The sequence below is a fragment of the Moschus berezovskii genome, chromosome 12 (genome assembly GCF_049115385.1).
Source record: "Moschus berezovskii isolate FMDL1 chromosome 12, NW_MosBer_1.0, whole genome shotgun sequence".
In the NCBI taxonomy this organism is placed as follows: Eukaryota; Metazoa; Chordata; class Mammalia; order Artiodactyla; family Moschidae; genus Moschus; species Moschus berezovskii.
Window position 1 is genome coordinate 86,125,312 of NC_142471.1, and position 16,291 is coordinate 86,141,602.

General features: G+C 45.2%; 1 pseudogene; it reads right to left on the minus strand.

The window, feature by feature from the left end:
* Positions 1-15,734, minus strand: part of LOC148776039 (ferritin light chain pseudogene) — a 28,034-nt pseudogene extending 12,300 nt beyond the window's left edge.
* Between the last annotated feature and the right edge of the window lie 557 nt (positions 15,735-16,291).

The following is a 16,291-nucleotide window of genomic DNA, read 5'->3' on the forward strand; positions in this document are numbered from 1 at the left end:
TTCACTTTCTGCCATAAGGGTGGTGTCATCTGCATATCTGAAGTTATTGATATTTCTCCCAGCAATCTTGATTCCAGGTTGTGCTTCTTCCAGCCCAGCGTTTCTCATGATGTACTCTGCATGTAAGTTAAATAAGCAGGGTGACAATATACAACCTTGACGTACTCCTTTTCCTATTTGGAACCAGTCTGTTTTTCCATGTCCAGTTCTAACTGTTGCTTCCTGACCCGCATACAGATTTCTCAGGAGGCAGGTCAGGTGGTCTGGTATGCCCATCTCTTTCAGAATGTTCCACAGTTTATTGTGATCCACACAGTCAAAGGCTTTGGCATAGTCAATGAAGCAGAAATAGATGTTTTTCTGGAACTCTCTTGCTCTCTCCATGATCCAGCGGATGTTGGCAATTTGATCTCTGGTGCCTCCCCCTTTTCTAAAACCTGCTTGAACATCTGGGAGTTCACGGTTCACATATTGCTGAAGCCTGGCTTGGAGAATTTTGAGCATGACTTTACTAGCGTGTGAGATGAGTGCAATTGTGCGGTAGTTGGAGCATTCTTTGGCATTGCCTTTCTTTGGGATTGGAATGAAGACTGACCTCTTCCAGTCCTGTGGCCACTGCTGAGTTTTCCAAATTTGCTGGCATATTGAGTGCAGCACTTTCACAGCATCATCTTTCAGGATTTGAAATAGCTCAACTGGAATTCCATCACCTCCACTAACTTTGTTCATAGTGATGCTCTCTAAGGCCCACTTGACATCACATTCCAAGATGTCTGGCTCCAGGTGAGTGATCACGCCACCGTGATTATCTTCGTCGTGAAGATCTTTTTTGTACAGTTCTTCTGTGTATTCTTGCCACCTCTTCTTAATATCTTCTGCTTCTGTTAGGTCCATACCATTTCTGTCCTTTATCGAGCCCATCTTTGCATGAAATGTTCCCTTGATATCTCTGATTTTCTTGAAAAGATCTCTTGTTTTTCCTATTCTGTTGTTTTCCTCTATTTCTTTGCATTGATCACTGAGGAAGGCTTTCTTATCTCTCCTTGCTATTCTTTGGAACTCTGCATTCAGATGCTTATATCTTTCCTTTCTTCCTTTACTTTTCGCTTCTCTTCTTTTCACAGCTATTTGTAAGGCCTCCTCAGACAGCCATTTTGCTTTATTGCATTTCTTTTCCATGGGGATGGTCTTGGTCCCTGTCTCCTGTACAATGTCATGAACCTCTGTCCAGAGTTCATCAGCCACTCTATCTATCAGATCTAGTCCCTTAAATCTATTTCTTACTTCCACTGTATAATCATAAGGGATTTGACTTAGGTCATATCTGAATGGTCTAGTGGTTTTCCCTACTTTCTTCAATTGAAGTCTGAATTTGGCAATAAGGAGTTCATGATATGAGCCACAGTCAGCTCTTGGTCTTGTTTTTGCTAACTGTATAGAGCTTCTCCATCTTTGGCTGCAAAGAATATAATCAATCTGATTTCAGTGTTAACCATCTGGTGATGTCCATGTGTAGAGTCTTCTCTTGTGTTGTTGGAAGAGGGTGTTTGCTATAACCAGTGCGTTCTCTTGGCAAAACTCTATTAGCCTTTGCCCTGCTTCATTCCGTGCTCCAAGGCCAAATTTGCCTGTTACTCCAGGTGTTTCTTGACTTCCTACTTTTGCATTCCAGTCCCCTATAATGAAAAGGACATCTTTTTTGGGTGTTAGTTCTCAAAGGTCTTGTAGGTCTTCATAGAACCGTTCAACTTCGGCTTCTTCAGCATTACTGGTTGGGGCATAGACTTGGATTACTGTAATGTTTAATGGTTTGCCTTGGAAACGAACAGAAATCATTCTGTCGTTTTTAAGATTGCATCCAAGTACTGCAGTTCGGACTCTTTTGTTGACCATGATGGCTACTCCACTTCTTCTAAGGAATTCTGCCCACAGTAGTAGATATAATGGTCATCTGAGTTAAATTCACCCATTCCAGTCCATTTTAGTTCACTGATTCCTAGAATGTCGAGGTTCACTATTGTCGTCTCCTGTTTGACCACTTCCAATTTGCCTTGATTCATGGACCTAACATTCCAGGTTCCTATGCAATATTGCTCTTTACAGCACCGGACCTTGCTTCTATCATCGGTCACATCCACAACTGGATATTTGTTTCACTTTGGCTCCATCCGTTCATTCTCTCTGGAGTTATTTCTCCACTGATCTCCAGTAGCATACTGGGCACCTACCGACCTGGGGAATTCCTCATTCAGTATCCTATCATTTTGCCCTTTGTTACTGTTCATGGGGTTCTCAAGGCAAGTATACTGAAGTGGTTTGCCATTCCCTTCTCCAGTGGACCACAATCTGTCAGACCTCTCCACCATGACCCGTCCGTCTTGGGTGGCCCCACACGGCATGGCTTAGTTTCACTGAGTTAGACAGGGCTGTGGTCCATATGATCATTCAACTAGTTTTTTGTGATTATGATTTCAGTGTGTCTGCCCTCTAATGCCCCTTCCCAATACCTACCATCTTCTTTGGGTTTCTCTTACCTTGGTCGTGGAGTATCTCTTCACAGCTGCTCCAGCAAAGTGCAGCCGCTGTACCTTACCTTGGACGAGGGGTAGCTCCTCAAGGCCGCCCCTCCTGACCTTGAATGTGGAGTAGCTCCTCTCGGCCCTCCTGTGCCCGCGCAGCCACCGCCTCTTGGACGTGGGGCAGCTCCTCTCGGCCACCGCCCTGACCTTGGGCGGGGGGTAGCTCCTCTCGGCCATGCTTCTGCGCGTGGTCGGTTGCTCGCGTCTGCGCCACCGGCGCCGGCGTCTCGCACGTCTGTTTCCCCAGTCCTGTGTAAATTCTGGCAGTTCTATGGTAGGGTTAATGGCGACCTCCTCTAAGAGGGCGTATGCCATACCCAAGTCTGCTGCACCCTGCCATACCCAGTTCGGTGTACCCAGAGCCCCTACCCCTGTGCCCGTCCACTGCTGACCCACCTCCATAGGAGACACTCAAACAGTTCTGTCTCAGTCTCTGGGTGGTCTCTGGGTCCCTGTGTGAACAAGGTATGTTTGAGCCCTCTGAGCATCTCTGGCGGGTATGGGGCTTGATTCTGAATGTGACTTCACCCCTCCTACCATCTTGCTGGGACTTCTCCTTTGCCCTTGGATGTGGGGTATCTCCTCAAAGTCGCTCCAGCACCACGCAGCCGTCAGAGTAATTTTGTAACGCAGCAGGAGTCAGTAGTAAAACTGATGAATTGTTGATGCATGCAATGGTATGGATGGATCTCAAAATAATTAGACTGAGTGAAAGAAGCCAGGCCAAAAAAGAAACAAGTACAATACAGTACGATTCAACTTATATAAAACTTGAGACTATGCAAAGGAATGGCCTGAATGACTAGAATGAGAGCAGAGAGAGGGTGTGGGGATGGGGCAGGGTGGAGGCTGGGAGTTAGGACAGAGTATGGGAGGGGACTGTGAAGGGGAACGGGAGACCTTTGCAGAGTATGATGGACACAGTCATTGTGTCGGCCATGGTGTTGGTTTCATGGGGATATATATGACCCAGAACTTACGTGTGGAATCTGAAAAGCCAAACTTTAAAAACAAAAACAGAGTCGAATGGTGGTTATCAAGGACTTTGGAGGTGGAGGAATAGTAGAGATGTTGTTTAAGCGTATAAACTTGCAAGTAGGAGATAAATTCTGGAGATTTAATGCATAGAATAGTGATTATAGACACAAAACTGCTTTATACAAGTCAGATTTGCTAAGAGACTAAGTCTTAATTACTCTTTTCACAGAAGAAGTAGTGGTGATGTGATGTGATAAAGACAGTAGCTAATACTACAGTGGCAATCATATTGCAACATATAAATGTATCAAATCAACATGTTGACTCTTTAAATTGCCACAATGCTGTGTGTCAATTATATTTCAATAAGAATTTGTCTGCATTATAGTAACTACTCAATAATTAGTTCTTTATATTATTATTAGCAGACATTTGGAAACCAGAGGGATAATTGTTATGAAATATGCTTTTGACTCAGTGGGAGACTGGTGTAGTGAACTGAAATGCAAGGACCCAGGAGGCTGGTTTCTTTAAGTGAAACCACTTAATAATAGCACCACATTTTGAAATTAAGCCTTTTTGCTTCTGCTCAGAAACAAGCCTGCAAATGTGCCTTGAAGCTTTGTTTGCAGAAAATGACAAGTTATCCTTCTTCCAGTAGCCATTCCCTTTGGAATCTCTGCAGTGCTGGATTGGTTCCTAAGAGTTCAGTAAACAAATTGTAAACAGGATTCTCTTTTAGTGGTGAATTCTTGTCAGCTGAAAATAAGACCAACTTCTAGAGCCTGGTTTAGAGATTGTGCTTCCTCTGCCACTCTAATCCTGATTTGTTCCAGAAGAAGCATCCTGTGTTGATGGGTTTAGGGGGGTTGGCTGAAGCAGCATTTAACACAGACATCGGAGAGGGAGATGTCAATTAATTTAAGCCTGACCCCAAGGGGTCACATGAAGGCTGTCTGTACTTTTCCTTTTTAGAAATTGCAGTACTTGAGATGATGTCTTGAATAGGATACCATTTGTGCTGAATTTGTAGGAATGATAGTAATATATCACTTAAGATTATTTAACTTGGGTACACTGTGATCAAATTTTGATCCTGGTACCAGAAAAAATGACTGCTATAGAGGAGAAGGTGAACTATTTAAAAGAAATGGTGGACTTTTTAAAGTTTGTAAGACTCCGTCATATTGTTACTCTTGTGGTTTCTTTCCACTAATGATTGAGCCGGCAGCTCACTCCACATCAAAAGAACGGTGACTTGACCATGTCAGTTACACGGAGACCCCATGCTTGTGGGGATGGCTGAGGACTCTGCAAGAGTTAGAATCAAGCTGGACTGTTTATAGTCATGTCTGTGGCAATAAGTCCAGAGCCTGCCTCTTCCTAGGTGTTAAATCAGTCACTGTTGAGTGGCTGATTGATCTCTGAAGCCTGCTACTGTCTTAACTACTAAAAAACCCCCCAAACTATGCGTTGTCGGTGTATCCGTTACACCCTTTCCTCTGTTAACTGTGCTCAAGTATTCATTCATTCAGTTCCCACGACAACCCTATGAGGTGGACACTATGACTATTCACATTTTACAGATAAGAGAACTGTGACCAGAGAGGGTAGGCCATTTGCCTGCGGTCACACAGCTTACTGATTGTAGAGCACACGTGACCTTATGGTATTTCCTGTGCCTCAGCCTCAGGCATTCATTTTCACGAAGACTTCTTTCCTCCAAAGTCACATCTTTGGATGTGGGAAGAATTGCTGTAGGATAGATTTTCTCTTTTGTATACTTTTCCTAATCTCGTGATTCTGATCAAAGATGAAGGCAGAAAAGGTGGAAGGCCCGGAGAAATTCAACTCTGTGCTGTGTGTGCATGAATGCGTGGCCTGCTCGGGAGGGCATGATGGAGAGAAGCGTGGAGGGCAAGCTCAGGATCCCAGTGAGAACTTGGCAGTGACTTTTTCTGGAAACTTAAGAATAAGACTTTCCCCAAATTTAGAACATAGTGTTTGTATGTCTTGGGTGATGGCATTCCCCTTGAAGAAGATTAATAAAATAACATAGTTGAAAATTCTCTTGAAGCTGAGAAAAAGCATTTAACATTTAATAACAAAATTTGAGCCTTGAGCATTAAAATATGTCAGCAACTTTACATAATCAGTCTGATTTTGCTTTTTTATAGCACAAACCATGGGGATGTATGGATGCTAAGGAAAAAATAATTAGGGTAAAAATGGGAGTGGTGATCCTAACCCATATTCCAGCTTACTAAAACTTCCATTAACAGAGATAAACTTCCCTTAACAGAGATGATTTGGTTCTGTTGGTGGCATAATTTCAATAATAAATAATTCAAAGAAACATGCAGTGAATGTTAGCTAAAGACAGAAAAGCATCTTTGAATTCCTGTTCCTTTTATGGGTTTCAGAAACAGCTATCAATCTATGTAAAGCTTCTCTCTGAGGGAGAAAAAGGCACTGTTCTTAGGCTAATGGGAAATAATGGGGTGATCAGTGAAACTCTTTTCTTGCAACTAAGACCTGGCTCGCTACCTAAAACTCTTCACGTCACTGTTCTGGTCTTTGGTATTATCAAATGTGTGCGTGCTAAGTAGCTTCAGTCCTGTCTGATTCTTTGCGACTGCAAAGACTGTAGCCTGCCAGTATCTCTGTCCATGGGATTCTTCAGGCAAGAATACTGGAGTGGGTTCCCAACCCGGGGATCAAACCTGCATCTCTTTAGGTCTCCTGTTCTAGCAGGCTGGTTCTTTACCACTAGCGCCACCTGGAGGGATGCTCAAATGGCAGGCTTTTTCAGGGGAAGTGAGCAAGTCCCCCTGCTGGGGTCTTTGGTGCGCAGACCTGGAAGGAAAACCAAAGTGAAAACTGACAAGTCATCATTTCATCCAGCAGACAATGCAAGAGCGGATTCCAGCGTGGTCTTCTGTTTTTCCATGCCCAGAATGAAAATCGTTTTGCCTTCTGGATTCTGAGACTGTTAGGCAGCCATGCTTGCTGCTGGAGGCAAGTTGATAGGGATTGTGTGTCATCAATCAAGGAGCCCAACCGCCTTTTCGCCATTAATCAGGGGACACAGAGCTGCTCGCATTTCAGCTGCCCCCACTCTGGTTGCTGCAAGCCCTCTTGTAAGCAGTATCTTTGCACTTTGTTGAAAATACACACAGAAACAGACAGACGGAGTGTGCATAAGTAAATCAGACGGATGAATGTTTCTTTTTACATGTCCGTGCTTCCACCTTTGTTACCAAGCCCCAGTTCACTCAATTTCCGGATGGTTTAGAAGCCTTTTAATCTGATGGATTAGCCCTGAGTGAGAGGAAATGGCAGGCATGAAGAACGCTTGAGGGATTGAGGCAGAAAGGAAAGATTTGCCTCTTCTGTTCTCTGGGCATTTGTATTCAAATGGGCTGGATGCTCCCTCATCCACAGTGAATGTTCAAAAATGTGCGGGTGTTTCTGACTGTCACATGACTGTGGGGCACTCACCAAACCCACCAGGCAGGAGCCATGGATACAGTGTGTCTTGTAATGTGAGGATCATCTTATAAAACAAAGGCATGCTGCATTGGTTTCCCATGTCTGCTGTGGTGAATTACCACACACTTACAAGCTTGAAACAACCTGATAAATTCTTACCTTGTAATTCTAAGTCTTGTGTGGGTCTCACTGGGGTAAGGTCAAAGTGTCACTGGGGCTGATTCCTGTCTGGAGGTTCTTGGGGAGAATCTCTTCCCTTTCCAAGCTTCTAGGGGTTGCTGGCATTCCTTGATTCACAACCCCTTCCACCATCTTCAAAGACAGTCGCATAACATCTTCAGACCTCTCTCTGAATACTGTCTTCTATTGTCACATTTGAAAGGACTCTGATGCTGGGAAAGACTGAGGGCAGGAGGAGAAGGGGACGACAGAGGATGAGATGGTTGGATGGCATCACCGATTCAATGGACATGAGTTTGGGTAGACTCCGGGAGTTGGTGATGGACAGGGAGGCCTGGCATGCTGCAGTCCATGGGGTTGCAAAGAGTCTGACATGACTGAGTGACTGAACTGAATTGAACTGATTGTCACAAACTCTTCTGACTCTCCTGTCTCCCTCCTTTTCCTGATAAAGACCCTGTGGTTAGGTTGGGTCCACTGGGATAATCCTGCATAATCTCGCCATCTTAAAATTCTCAATTTAATCACATCTGCTAAGTCCCTCTGACTATATAGATAACATATTCACAGGCTCCTGGAATCAGAACATAGAAATCTTTGGTGGGTGGAGGGGGAGGGGCATTTTTCTGCCTACCACTGCCCTCCACACAGTCTCCAGGCCAACACATACTCTCCAGGCCAACACAAACTCTCCAGGACTAGAGTTGGGCAGTATCAATCATGAGTATCCCTTAACCCCCTCTTTCTCTGAAGAATCAGCGGAAGTCCTGGGTATTTTTGAAGTCTCAACAATATACCTTTGATTAGAGGCTCCATGGCACAGCCAACTGAATTTCTCTTTCATTCTGGGAACAACCCCTACACCTTCCCTTCATCCACTAGCTCAGCCCCGGCCAATTTCCTTACTGCCTTCATTTTCATCCCTGCTCAGCCACTTCTTCCACGTCTACTCAAATTTCATTTGCTGCCTAAATTGTTGATACATCTTGTCTTCTTCTTTAAGCTTTTTTAAAATATCCAAGTTTTCTCCAATAAGCACTTTAATAATTAGACCCTCATGTACCAAATTCCTAAAATAGCAACCAGGTGCATCTTACTTGTCTTCTATGACTTGACTTTTCCTTTCCAGCATGAATTGTGCCTTTTCCTGTTGCCCTGCTGGGTCCTGTCTTCCACCTTTGCTGTGGCACCCATTCATTCGTTCATCTGCAGCTAATTTTTAATTGAGTGCCTGCTATGGGATAGACCCTGTGTTATCACACTGATAATTTATTAATATATTCTTTACATTTGTCTCCCCTTGTAGGTTGTGAGTTCCATGGGAGTATAAATGTACACAGACTGAATCTCTAAAAGCTACAGTGCTGCATAGATATTAAGTTTACTACTAGGCAGGAGAAAATACATTTTCTAGGAGGAGAACAAAATTTATTGCTGCTCACAGAGTTGGCATACTGGTTTTCTGTATAATAAGATGACTGTGTAATTGCTTCATGATTGGTTATGAAGCACAGGACTGAAGATACCCATCCAGATTTTGTTTTCTCTGCCTAGGTGTTTTCATATCATGAGGTCAAAATGGGCCAGAATGATGCTGAACCCCTTGTTTAAGGGCCAACTGATGAGACCTTGATGTAGTTCTGGGGGTGAAAGTCAAGCCTATGTACTGAGTCAAGGATTTGTCCAATTCTGCTTCTACTCCTGCCCTCCACTGCTAGAGCCCTTCTGCTGGGTGGCCAGTATGTGGATAAGTGGGCCTAGGGGAGTAGAGCTCTCTTGGCCACCCTGGATCATCTGGGACTTAGGTTTGTTGAGATCTGTCACTAGGACCCACCTCAGTGGGACTGGCCAAGGTCTCAGGACCACCAGTGATGACAACTGTTGTCTCCCTGGCTTTGCCCTTTCCAAACCCTGTACTTCAACCCTCTGAGGTCTACTGATTGGGTAACTGATCTCTGTGGCCTCTTGTTGGCCAGTGTACCACTTGTCTTCCAGTCCCTTCCTCTGTCCCTCTCTTTCCTTATCTTACCTCTCTTCCTTTCCTTCAAGCATTGACAGAGAAGCTATGCATGTGTCGGGCAGGCTATGAATAGGCATTGAGTAGCCCTGTAATTGAGTTCTAAGCCCACTTAAACTTAAAGCCAAAAGTTTGCTTAAAAACTCAACATTCAGAAAACTAAGATCATGGCATCTGGTCCCATCGCTTCATGGCGAATAGATGGGGAAACAGTGGAAACAGTGAGAAACTTTATTTTTCTGGGCTCCAAAATCACTGCAGATGGTGACTGCAGCCATGAAATTAAAAGATGCTTACTCCTTGGAAGAAAAGTTATGACCAACCTAGACAGCATATTAAAAAGCAGAGACATTACTTTACCATCAAAGGTCTGTCTAGTCAAAGCTATGGTTTCCCCAGTGGTCATGTATGTATGTGAGAGTTTGACTATAAAGAAAGCTGATACTAACACATATATATGGAATTTAGAAAGATGCAAATGATAACCCTGTATATGAGACAGCAAAAGAGACACAGATGTATAGAACAGTCTTTGGGACTCTATGGGAGAGGGTGAGGGTGGGATGATTTGGGAGAATGACATTGAAACACGTATGTTGTCATATGTGAAACGAATCACTAGTTCAGGGTCAATGCATGTTATAGGATGCTTGGGGCTGGCATGCGGGGATGACCCAGAGGGAGGATAAAGGGAGGAGGGAGGTGGGAGGGGGGTTCAGGAGGGGGAACTTATGTAAACCCGGGGCAAATTCATATCAATGTATGGCAAAACCAACCAATATAATATTGTAAAATAATTTGCCTCCAATAAAAAATAAATTAACTACAAAAAAAAAAGAAAGCTGAGCACTGAAGAATTGATGCTTTTGAACTGTGGTGTTGGAGAAGACTCTTGAGAGTCCCTTGGACAGCAAGTATCTCCAACCAGTCCATCCTAAAGGAAATCAGTTCTGAATAGTCATTGGAAAGACTGATGCTGAAGCTGAAACTCCAATACTTTGGCCACCTGATGCGAAGAATTGAATCATTGGAAAAGTCCCCGATACTGGGAAAGATTGAAGGTGGAAGGAGAAGGGGATGACAAGGATGAGATGGTTGGATGGCATCACCAACTTGATGGACATGAGTTTGAGTAAGCTCCGGGAGTTGGTGATGGACAGGGAGGCCTGGTGTGCTGCAGTCCATGGGGTCACAAAGAGTCGGACACGACTGAGTGACTGAACTAAGCCCAGTAATTAGCGGATTGATTGGTCTGTTTACCACATTTATTTCCCTGACAGTAAAGAATCTGCCTGCAATGATGGAGACATGGTTCAATCCCTGGGTTGGGAAGATTCCCTGGAGGAGGGAATGCAACCCACTCCATTATTATTGCCTGGAGAATTCCATGGACAGAGGAGCGTGGTGGGCTACAGTCCATGGGGTCGCAAAGAGTTGGACCTCACTGAAGTGACTAACACAACACATTTACCGCATGGGTATTGAGAAGTTGTCACAGGTCAGACACTGGGACTGGCATGTCTTGAGGATGGGCATGAGGGAAGACGGCAAAGGCTAAAACAGGTTCAGCATGGCTGAGCATAGAGTGGGGAGGAGAAGGGGAGAGGGTGCTGGTGAGAAATGACAGCATCGGGTGTAGGCGGCAGCCGGGACAGGCAAGGTCATGCGAGTCATTTTGGACTGTCCTGCAAGCCCACTGCAGCATAGAAGCTGAGGAGCTACACGGTCAGATCTACGTTTTATAAAGCTTGCTTTGCCCCAAGTGTGGACCCCAGACTGGGGAGGAGCAGAAGCAGAGGCCAGGAGACTATTAAGGAAGCTACTGTGAGTCGATGAGCTGAGCAGGTGGATTCCACTCAGGTGGGGACGGTGGAAGGGAAAGAAACACAGAGATGAATGATGTGAACAAATATTCACGAGTGGATGCACTGCCCTTGGGGAGCAGAGCCCCTGGGACAGGAGAAGTGTCCCCACCTCGGAGGAACCATAGCTAATATAAGTGATTTCCAGCCTCTGGGGTGGGGTAAGGAGTGGGTGCCAGGAGGGCCAGTGAAGCTCTGGGGAGGCACACGCGGATTAAAAAATACTCCAAAATGCCAGTTTAAGTACAGTCTATAGAAAGTGAAGTTCTACAGGATCTTGGTTCTACAAGACTGTGGGAAAGCATGCAGGAGTTGTAGGTTATAAAACGTTCAAGATCCTGCATAGTAGGAAGCAGAACATTAAAACATTATAAAACGATGGGATTCATGAATGTTTGGGACCAGGGGAAATGCTATTTTGAAAACCTCAGAAGTTTCTTTAATCTGTGAAACAAAGCTGTCTTTGGGGAAGATGCCCCTTTGTTTTGGGAGACCCATTTGGTGAGTCCCTTCCACAAGCTGGAATTCAAGCACTGGCCCTGGACTGCCGGGGATGCCTTACTCAGCTCTTGGACAAAAGAGTCTTGCAGCCTTGAAGGAAAAGATATTCAAAGCATTTGCATTCATTGTGTTGCCAGAGATGGAGGCCTGATGAGGACTCGGGGCTCCCCTCTTTGGAGGAAATGACTGCTTGATGCATCTGGCTGGGCAAGAGATGAAGCCACAAGCCAAGCCTGGGATGGGCCACGAGGCACCCTTTGTACAAGGACAATGGCTCCATGGAGGATGGGGGTGGCTGCAGAGATTTTATCACCCGATAAAGGGAGGTGACCATGGAGGCTTTGTGTGGGAACTATGAGTAAACCCCAGCAACCTGGCAGCTGTCTTGGGGCTTAGGGAAAGGAGCCCATAAGGAGGCCCTGTGAAATATTTGGGCTGTAACATGACTTCTTAAACACTAGCAATAGCTCTGTATCTGTGGGTTCTAAGGTTGTGCTCACAGGTGGAGACTGGGCAGATTAAAAAGAGAATTGGGGTAGGATGGCGAAGCAGGTGGGCCTCCCCGATGGCTCAGCGGGTAAAGAATCTGCCTGCAATGCCAGAGACACAGGAAACTCAGGTTCGATCCCTTGGTTGGGAAGATGCCCTGGAGAAGGAGACAGCAGCCCACTCCAGTATTCTTGCCTGAAAAATCTCATGGTCAGAGGAGCCTCGTGGGCTACAGTCCAAAGGGTCACTAAGAGTCGGACATGACTGAGTGATTAAGCAAACAGGGCAAATCAGGTAAGAGACAGCCAGGCGTGACCGTGAAAAACTGGGCAGAGTGGAGCTATGGGACCTGCACACAGTTCCTGGGTGCTCTCGGGAATGCTGACGGAGGGGCTTTAGGTAGTGGTGCAGGAGGGCCCTCTGGTTATTATTACTTGGTTATTCAGGGAAAAGGGGTCCCTCAAGGGCTATGAGACTTAGTTCACAGACTTTGTCATAGAAGACTTCCAGGTGACAAGAGGAAGGAATCACCGGCTCTGCTTGAGGCGGGCATGGCAGAAGTGCCAGTTAGGTTCCCGGAAGGGGGAGACTTCTGGCTGGGCCCAGCTGTTTATCTTTCACAGGTATATAGACCCTCAGGCCTGACTCAGTCTTCTAGCGGTTGAAGACTTGCAGCAGCAGGAGTGAGAAGCCATGAGTAAAGATGGCAGAATGTGGGGAAGTCACCTGTGCTGGGTGCGTCTGTGCTGTGCATTCCCTGTGTTTTGCTATCGTGGTCCTAATGTCCTGATGAGGCTGGGTTATTACCTGTCCACACAGGCGGTGTGTGGAGGCTCAGCAGAGGCAAGAAGTTATCTGACTGTTGAGCCAGGAGCGTCTCACTAGGACTCTGAAGGTAAGTTTAGGTCAGGGTTGATGAAGTTGACTTTGATGAAGTGCTCAGGATTTGGAAGAGTGACCCAAGATCAGGAGGCCCCAGCTCCAAATCTGGGGTCAGTGCATCCATATCTGAGAACTGAGCTCCAGGGTCATCTGCTGGGACCCTTAAGGTTCCCACCTTCTACCTGCTGGGTGTCTGCCCAGGCTAAACTCTGGTCAAATAGAAGTGTTCCATGGGGGGCATCAGCCCATGCTGCCCACAGGAAGGTGTCCTCCAGGTAGCCTGCTCTTCAGGAACTCCACTACACTATTCTAGCTTGAGTTCCACCTCACAGGCTCTGGAGCCCAGGTAAAGGTCACTCTTGCATAGAGGGTGATCCACAAAGGCTTTCCAGTTCCTGCATGAAAACCTCCAATCCTTGTCTTACTTAAGGATGTCATTAGTTGGTCCTGTTGGCGCCATTGTGAAAAAGACAGACTTTGAAATATTGACAGATCATGCCATAAAGGAGCTGATTTACACTTAGAATGCTTACTGCAAAATTAATGAACCTAGTTAAAAGAGATGCCTGTAAAATATAGATGACCTCAGTCCCAAGGGTGGAGATTGAAAGTGATCACCACTGTGGCCGTATGTAATTTATTGAAGCTCTAAGTTCACAAGACACTTTGCAGAATGTATAAAAAGATGAGGTTTTGGGCCCCAAGGACCGCAAGCCTCACCAAGACTGATATTGTTGAGGAGCAGAGTTCAACTATACGACAATCTGCAATTGCTATTGGAAATACTTTAGGCAGAAAGGCTAAAGATGGCTGTTTGCTTTTATGAAGTGTTTAAAGGAGATTAAGAATGATGATCTTGGAAGAAAGGCATAGTGTTAACTTAGAGTGAAAAGGAAACAAATGTATGTCTTAGAATGCCTCGGAGACAAGGAGCAATATTGAATGTCAAATTAAAAGACAAGTAATCAATGATAATAAATGCTGGCCTCTACTGAAATGCAGAAGTCTGCTATGGGCTTGGCGAGGTGTGAAGTGAAGTAAGTGAAAGTTGCTCAGTCGTGTCCAACTCTTTGTGACCCCGTGGACTATACAGGCCATGGAATTCTCCAGGCTAGGATACTGGAGTGGGTAGCCTTTCTCTTCTCCAGGGGATCTTCCCAACCCAGGAATCAAACCAGGATCTCCTGCATGGCAGGCAGATTCTTTACCAGCTAAGCTATCAGGGAAGCCCACATTTGAGAAGGTTGTGGTTAGACATTTAGGTGAACTTCCTGACATGAGGTAAGACTTTTACACATGGAAATGAACAGTCCTTAACAAACACCCCGAGCCCTGAAAGCATATACACATAGATCCGAGTTGTTGTACTCATAGTGTGACAAATCATAAAATCCCCCCTACCCCTCTTCACTTCTAGAAGTTTTGCAAAATTAACTGACACTTGATCATGCACCATCCAATAGATGTGGCACATCTTTAAACTGTATTGCAAAGCCTCAGAATATATTAGTTGTGCTTCCCATTACCTGCTTAAATCCAGGTTTCCACTTTGAAAGCTGCAGTTTTCCAGCAAATCAATATTCCAGAGCACAGGGCAGGACTGATAGCCCATGACTTCACTCCAGTGGAGATCTTCAGTGTCTCCAAAAAAGGGGGAAAAAAAAAGAAAAGTTCACTTCTTGGTGCTCGTTTGCTTAGGGAAAATGCACGTTAAAATTCTGGGCACCGAGTTCTTTGCATTGCCCGCATCCTGCCATGCTGAACTTTGAATTGGAATTACTGATGTTCCAAAAGCTCTTTGAGGAAATGGTTAAGAAGGAAAAGGTGCTGGTAAGCAGTCCCCAGGCATCTCCTCCTCTTCATGGGTGTGCATCCTGGCTCTGACGCTTCAAGGGGCAGTTCTGGGTGTCCTCCAGTGGGCCAAGAAGGCAGTTCAGACTGTGTGAGACTCCCATGGTGGGCATGGGAGAGAGACTTCCCTCTTTCTCCTTCCCTTTGTCTCTTCTTTTTCTCTCCCCACATCTTTCCCATTTCCCTCTTTTTCTGAATGTTACAGTTTGAGGGGCAGGTTGGAGGCTTCCGGCAGCTGGTTGTCATCTCAGGACTCCCCTGAGTCAGTCTTTACCTTCCCGTCCACTGTTCCCTTTCATGTGACTTCCAGGGTTTCAGTTCAGTTCAGTCGCTCAGTCATGTCCGACTCTTTTCAACCCCATAGATAGCAGCCCACCATCTAATATATATATATATATACTATATATATTAGATACTGAAGGACATATAATTAGCTATTAAAGTAAAAATGTTTCTAACAAAATAAGGACTTTGTTAAATATTAAATATCAGGCTCCATTTTTTTTCTTTTGACATTAAAAACAATTTCACTAGCCACATAACATTTTGCAACATTCTCTGAAAATAAGATGGCTTTGTCAGTAAAATTGAAAGTGAAAGTTGTTCAGTCATGTCCAGCTCTTTGTGACCCCATGGACTGAATTCTCCAGGCCAGAATACTGGAGTGGGTAGTCTTTCCCTTCTCCAGGGGATCTTCCCAATCCAGGGATCAAACCCAGGTCTCCCGCATTGTGGGTGGATTCTTTACCAGCTGAGCCACAAGGGAAGCCCATGGCTTTGTCAAGACCATTCTAAACAGTCAGTCAAATGTACGCAGCTTCATTTTCTAAAAGATGCAAAGTAAATCTGTTTTATACAATTCATAATATGGGTGCTCACCTTATTTCTTTGAATTTCCACCATTTTCGCATTTGTGAAACTTCAGGGGTAAATTAGTGGTTAGAAACCACCTGTCTTTTTACTTTCTGGTTTCCTGCCCACTTCTCCCATTGCACAGGCACTGGCTATGCCCACCCAACCCTGAGACACCATCTGGAGCAGGTCCTGCAAGGCCCACAGAGTGCTCTGAGGTCAAGAGGCTGACCCTCGGCCCTTGTTGATCTTATGAGTGTCCTATGACTACTATAACAAATGCCCACACAGCAAAGGGCTTAAAGCAACACACATTTAGTATCTCACAGTTACGCGGGTCAGAAAGCCCCCGTGGGTCTCACTGGGCCAAGATCAAGGGGTCAGCAGGGCTGCCTTCATTTCAAAGGCTCTGGGGAGAATCCATTTCCTTCCCTTTCCGGCTTCTAGAGTCTTCTCCACACTCCCCTTCTACCAACTTCAGCACCAGCAGCAGCTGGCCATGACCTGCCTGCCTTGCATTTTTTTCTGTCTCTCCTTCTACTTTTAAAGACTCATGTGATTAGATGGATCCCACTCAGATAATCCAGGTTAACCTCTAAGTCAGCAAA